We start from the raw sequence: 5,762 nt of genomic DNA, 5'->3' as shown, positions 1-5,762 counted from the left end.
TAAAAGGCAGAAATGAAGTCCACAGGCAAGCAGCCCGGGCGGCGCCCTGACAGCCCGGGCGGCGCCCTCAGCCTAGTTAAAGATCGACCCCGGACCTAACCGATTAGGTTAATTAGGTTATCTATAGACTCCGGACATTGTAAGGACAAACGTTGTGAAAGTCTCTGTCCTGCTCTAATTACCGGTGTCTGCCACATATCTTAGTCCTGGACCCAGTACAAACACAATCCCCTATTTTGTCCCAACTTCCTGAGCCCAACACAAACACATCCCCCCACACATCTCAGAAACACCACCTAGAGAGCCCCTGATAAGATCACAACCGTTTGTAGTTTTACTAAAAGCGCGGGAACAAATGGAAAACTGTTAATTGTATTAACCAATTACCAGTTATAATGCTGCAACCAAAAGAATTCCTTTGTACCTCTGTAACCTTACATATCCTGTATGCATCGGGCTATAAAAAGCGGCCACATGCATCATTCAGGGCCCTCTTATATGTTGTAGAACGGAGGGACCAAGTTCGAACTTGCATTAAAGATCCTTGCCGCTTGGCTTTGACTCTGGACTCTGGTGGACTTCTTCGGGGAACAAACGTTCCGGGCATAACAAGATCACACCACAGCACTCCAGCCTGGGTGACAGAGTGAGACTCTGTCTCAAATAATAATAATAATTAATTAATAATTAATTCAGCAATCACTGCAGAAATTCAACCCCATCAACTGAGCAAATTTTTGAAAATAAAATAAATTATAATTTATTTGTAAATAAAAAAGAACCTTACTTACTGTTGGGAGAAAAAGCTGAGTGTTGGGAGAGAAGCTGAGGCAGGGCCTGCATGTCTGCTAGGCTTGCTGGCTCCTTGCTTCTAGCACTCCCATTATCTCAAGCGGAGATATGTTTTTCATTCACTTGATACACTGTTTCCTTTCAACCCCCACATCCTCACCACCTGTTTCTTTGTTTGAGCACCATTAAATAGCATGGGCTCCCAGAGCTCTGGGCCTTGGCAGCCTCCAAACTTGCAATGGGCCCCTGGTCCCACTTTCTCTCTCAAACTGTCTTTTTCTCATTTCTTTGACTCCACTGGACTTCGTCGCCCCCACGACCTGGTGTTGGGTCTGATCACCCCAACATTTACAGATAACAAGTAAAAAATAATCGTAAGTAAACAGACAACATGCTGCTTAGAAATGGAAGAATCGTGCTTAGAAATGGAAGACTTGTTCTTAGAAACACTGGAAAGGATATCATCAGTTTTCTAGCGCAGTCAGTAAAGTCCAGATCAGAAAACTTCTACTCCATATGCCCTTATCGCACCCTCCCTCAGTGTGTAAATGATTGCCTGAAGTGTGGACAGTGTGTGCCTGTATATCAAAGATATGAAATAAGCATCAGTAGGATCCTTACGATGCACTCGAGAGCAGGCGTAGGCTCTGTCTTCGGCTAGAGGAGTAGCTGTAACCTTGTCTCTGTTTGCTATGTTTGAGGGCATGTAGTTTGCTCCCTGATATACCAGAATCCAATTAACTCAAATGGCTTATAGACCACATAAATACAAGGCAGTACCTGCTGTCCAATGCCTACCACACTGCAGGTACTCAACAAATGTTAACAAAATCCATTTGTTTATTTACGCAACCAACATTTATTGAATGCCAAATATGTGCCAAAAGTGTTCTAGACATTGGAAATAGAGCAAACACATTTTTAAAATTTTTTTTGTATTATAAAAGTATTAAGGATTGTGCAAAAAATGAAGCAATACAAGGATATATTAAAAAAAAAAAAAAGCTTATCAGCCCCATCCATACCCCACACCTTTCAATCCCACCCCTCTGAGGTAACCAATTACTTTCGTTTTTGTTTTTTGAGACAGGGTCTGACTCTATTGCCCAGGCTAAAGTGGAGTGGTATGAACATGGCTCACTGCAGCCTTGACCTCCTGGGTTCAAGTGATCCTCCAACTTCAACCTCCTGAGTAAGCTGGGACTATAGGCACGTGCCATCACACCCAACTAGTTTTTTAACTTTTTGTAGAGACTGGGTCTATGTTGCCAGGCTGGTCTTGAACTCCTGGCCTCAAGCGATCCTCTTGCCTCTGCCTCTCAAAACTCTGGGATTACTAGCATGAGCCACCATGCTTGGCCCAATGTATCTTTTCTAACATTTTAATTGATAAAATTATACATATTTATTGTGTGCAATATGTTGTTTTGAAATATGTATACACTGTGGGGTAACTAAATTGAGCTTATTAACGTATGTATTACTTCACATACCTATCATTTTTTTGAGGTAAGAACACTTAAAATCTAATCTTTTAGCAATTTTCAAGAACACAATGCATTGTTATTAAGTGTATTCACCATACTGTACAATAGATCTCCTGAACTTACTCCTCCTAACTGAAATTTTGTATCCTTTGACCAACATCTCCCCAACACCCAATTCTCAGCCCGGTCACCACTATTGCACTCTCTGCTTCTACGAGTCCAACTTCTTTAGAATCCACATACAAACAAGATTATGCAGTATTTGTCTCTCTGTATCTGGCTTATTTCAAATAATATAATATCCTCTGGGTCCATCCAGGGTGTCACAAATGGCAGGATTTCCTTCTTTCTTGAAGCTGGATAGTATTCATATATAGCATTTACATTTTATTAGGTATTATAAGTAATCTAGAGATGATTTAAATCTCTAGATTGAATGAGGGGGCTGGGCATGGTGGCTCACACCTGTAATTCCTGCATTTTGGGAGGCCAAGACGGGAGGATCACTTGGGATGAGGAGTTCAAGACCAGCCTGGCCAACATGTGAAACCCCATCTTTATATAAAAAATAAAAGTATATGGGAGGATGTGTGTAGGTTATATGCAAACACTGTATCATTTTATATCAGAGACGAGAGCATCAGCAGATTTGGGTGTCTGCAGGGTGTTCTGGAACTAATCCCCCACAGATCCCAAGAAATGACTGTACTTGGTCACTTGTCTTTTTTTGACAAATGTCTATTCAAATCCTTTGCCCATTTTTTAATTGCATTGTTTGTTTTCTTACTATTGAGTTGTTTCAGTTCCTTGTTATTTTAGATATTAATCCCTTGTCAGATGTTTGGTTTGCAGATATTTTCTCCCATTCTGTAGGTTGTCTCTTAACTCTGTAGACTGTTTCCTTGGCTGTGCAGAAGCTTTTTAGTTTGATACAATCCCATTTCTCTATTATTACTTTTGTTGCCTGTGCTTTTGGGTTTATATTTAAAAATTCAGGCCTGGGTACAGTGGCTCATGCCTCTAAACCTAACACTTCAGGAGGCCAAGGCACGAGGATCTCTTGAGGCCAGCAGTTTTAGACCATCCTGGGCAACATAGTAAGACCTCGTCTTTAAAAACAATTAGCTGGGTATAGTGGTGTGCACCTGTATTCCTTGTTACTTGGAAAACTAAGGCAGGAGGATCCCTTGAGCCGAGGAGAATGAGGCTGCAGTGAGAACTATGCTCCTGACACTACACTACAGCCTGGGAAACAGAGCAAGACCCTGTCTCTGAAAGTAAGTAAATAAATACATTTTTTAAAAATCTTTAAATAGATTTTATGATTCCAAGTCATCAAAGAACACGAGATGTCTTTACATTTGTTCAGATAATATTTACAACTTTAACTAAGCTTTTATAACTTTAAATAGGTCTTATATCTTACTAATTTTACTGTCAAGGTGAAACTATTTGATTTCTGAAATTTGCTTTAAAGTACTCCTGGAGGTAAGGTGGAGAGACAGGATGGAACAAGAAGGGCAGAACATTGACAATTGTTGAAGCTGGGTTATGGGTACTATTCTCTTGGTTTCTGTGGATGGTTTGGTATTTTGAAATTATACTCCTCCCTGCTCTGTAGCCTGCCACGGCCCCCCGAGGCCGAGTGGTTCACTGCACCGTGAAGACACATTCCAGACGCCGGGAACTCGCGCCTCCAATCCCAGACACTATATCCAGCAAAGGCTCCGCGGTTCTGGCCTACAATGGCGGCCTGGACACCTCCTGCATCCTCGAGTTCCTAAAGGAACAAGGCTATGACGTCATTGCATACCTGTCCAACACTGGCCAGAAGGAAGACTTCCAGGAAGCCAGGAATTAGGCACTGAAGCTTGGGACCAAAAAGGTGTTCACTGAGGATGCCAGCAGGGAGTTTGTGGAGGAGTTCATCCGGCCGGCCATCCAGTCCAGCGCACTGTATGAGAACCGCTACCTCCTGGGCACCTCTCTCGCCAGGCCCGGCAGCGCCGGCAAACAAGTGGAAATCGCCCAGCGGGAGGGGCCGAGTATGTGTCTCACGGCGCCACGGGAAAGGGCCTTGTTTGAGCTCACGTGCTACTCGCTGGCGCCCCCCCCAAGATAAAGGTCATTGCTCCCTGGAGGATGCCCGAGTTCCACAACTGGTTCAAGAGCCGCAATCACCTGATGAAACAGGCAAAGCAACATCGGATTCCCATCCCAGTCACTCCCCAGAGCCCGTGGAGCATGGACGAGAACCTCATGCACATCAGCTACCAGGCTGGAATTCTGGAGAACCCCAAGAACCAAGCGCCTCCAGGTCTCTAGACGAAGACCCAGGACCTGGCCAAAGCCCTCAACACTCCTGACATTCTCGACATCGAGTTCAAAAAAGGGGTGTCCGTGAAGGTGACCAACGTCAAGGATGGCACCACCCACCAGACCTCCTTGGAGCTCTTCGTGTACCTGAACGAAGTTGCGGGCGAGCACGGCGTGGGCCGTATTGACATCGTGGAGAACCGCTTCAATGGAATGAAGTCCCGAGGTATCGGTGAGGCCCCAGTAGGCACCATCCTTTACTATACTCATTTAGACATCAAGGCCTTCACCATGTACGGAGAAGTGCGCAAAATCAAACAAAGCCTGGGCTTGAAATTTGCTGAGCTGATGTATACTGGTTTCTGGCATAGCCTTGAGTATGAAATTTGTCTGCCACTGTAACGCCAAGGCCCAGGAACCAGTGGAAGGGACAGGGCAGGTGTCCGTCCTCAAGGGCCAGGTGTACATCCTCCGCTGGGAGTCCCCACTGTCTCTCTACAACGAGGAGCTGGTGAGCATGAAGGTGCAGGGTGATTATGAGCCAATTGATGCCACGGGTTCATCAACATCAATTCCCTCAGGCTGAAGGAATGTCATCTCCAGAGCAAGGTCACTGCCAAATAGACCCCTGTACAATGAGGAGCTGGGGCCTTCTCAATTTGCAGATCCCCCAAGTACAGGCGCTAATTGTTGTGATAATTTGTCATCGTGACTTGTTCTCTCTGGCTGGCAAACGTAGTGGGGCTGCCAGACCTCAGCTTTGTTCCCTGGTGGCCCTGAAGCCTGCAAATGTCATCATCGAAGAGAAGGGTGGGGGCAGCTGCGGTGGGGAGCTATAAAATGACAAACGATTTTTAAAAATTACACTCCTAAATATTTTAAGCTTTTATAAAACTGTAGAAAATAAAAGTTTTCTAATTTCCTTTCAAAGTACTTACTGCTAATATAGAGAGAAGTTGGTGCTTTTGTATATTTATCTTGCATCTGCCCACTTTTCCAAAAGACCTACAATTCAAATAGTTTATTACTAAAGTTCCTTGAGTTTTCTAGGCAAATAATGAAGTCACATAGACAAACATAAATAGTTTTATTTCTTCTTTTTCAAAGTTTATGGCAATTATTTTATTTTCTTACCTTTCTTTGACAATGTAACATAATAATAGCACA

General features: G+C 43.8%; 1 pseudogene; it reads left to right on the top strand.

Moving 5' to 3' along the window:
* The window catches only part of LOC108538818 (argininosuccinate synthase pseudogene), a 9,019-nt pseudogene extending 3,800 nt beyond the window's left edge, over positions 1-5,219 (top strand).
* Positions 5,220-5,762: the final 543 nt, after the last annotated feature.

The sequence above is a fragment of the Rhinopithecus bieti genome, unplaced genomic scaffold, assembly GCF_001698545.2.
Source record: "Rhinopithecus bieti isolate Rb0 unplaced genomic scaffold, ASM169854v2 scaffold_13348, whole genome shotgun sequence".
Taxonomy (NCBI): Eukaryota; Metazoa; Chordata; class Mammalia; order Primates; family Cercopithecidae; genus Rhinopithecus; species Rhinopithecus bieti.
Note: the sequence above shows the minus strand (reverse complement) of the source record. Positions and strands in the feature narration are given on the sequence as shown.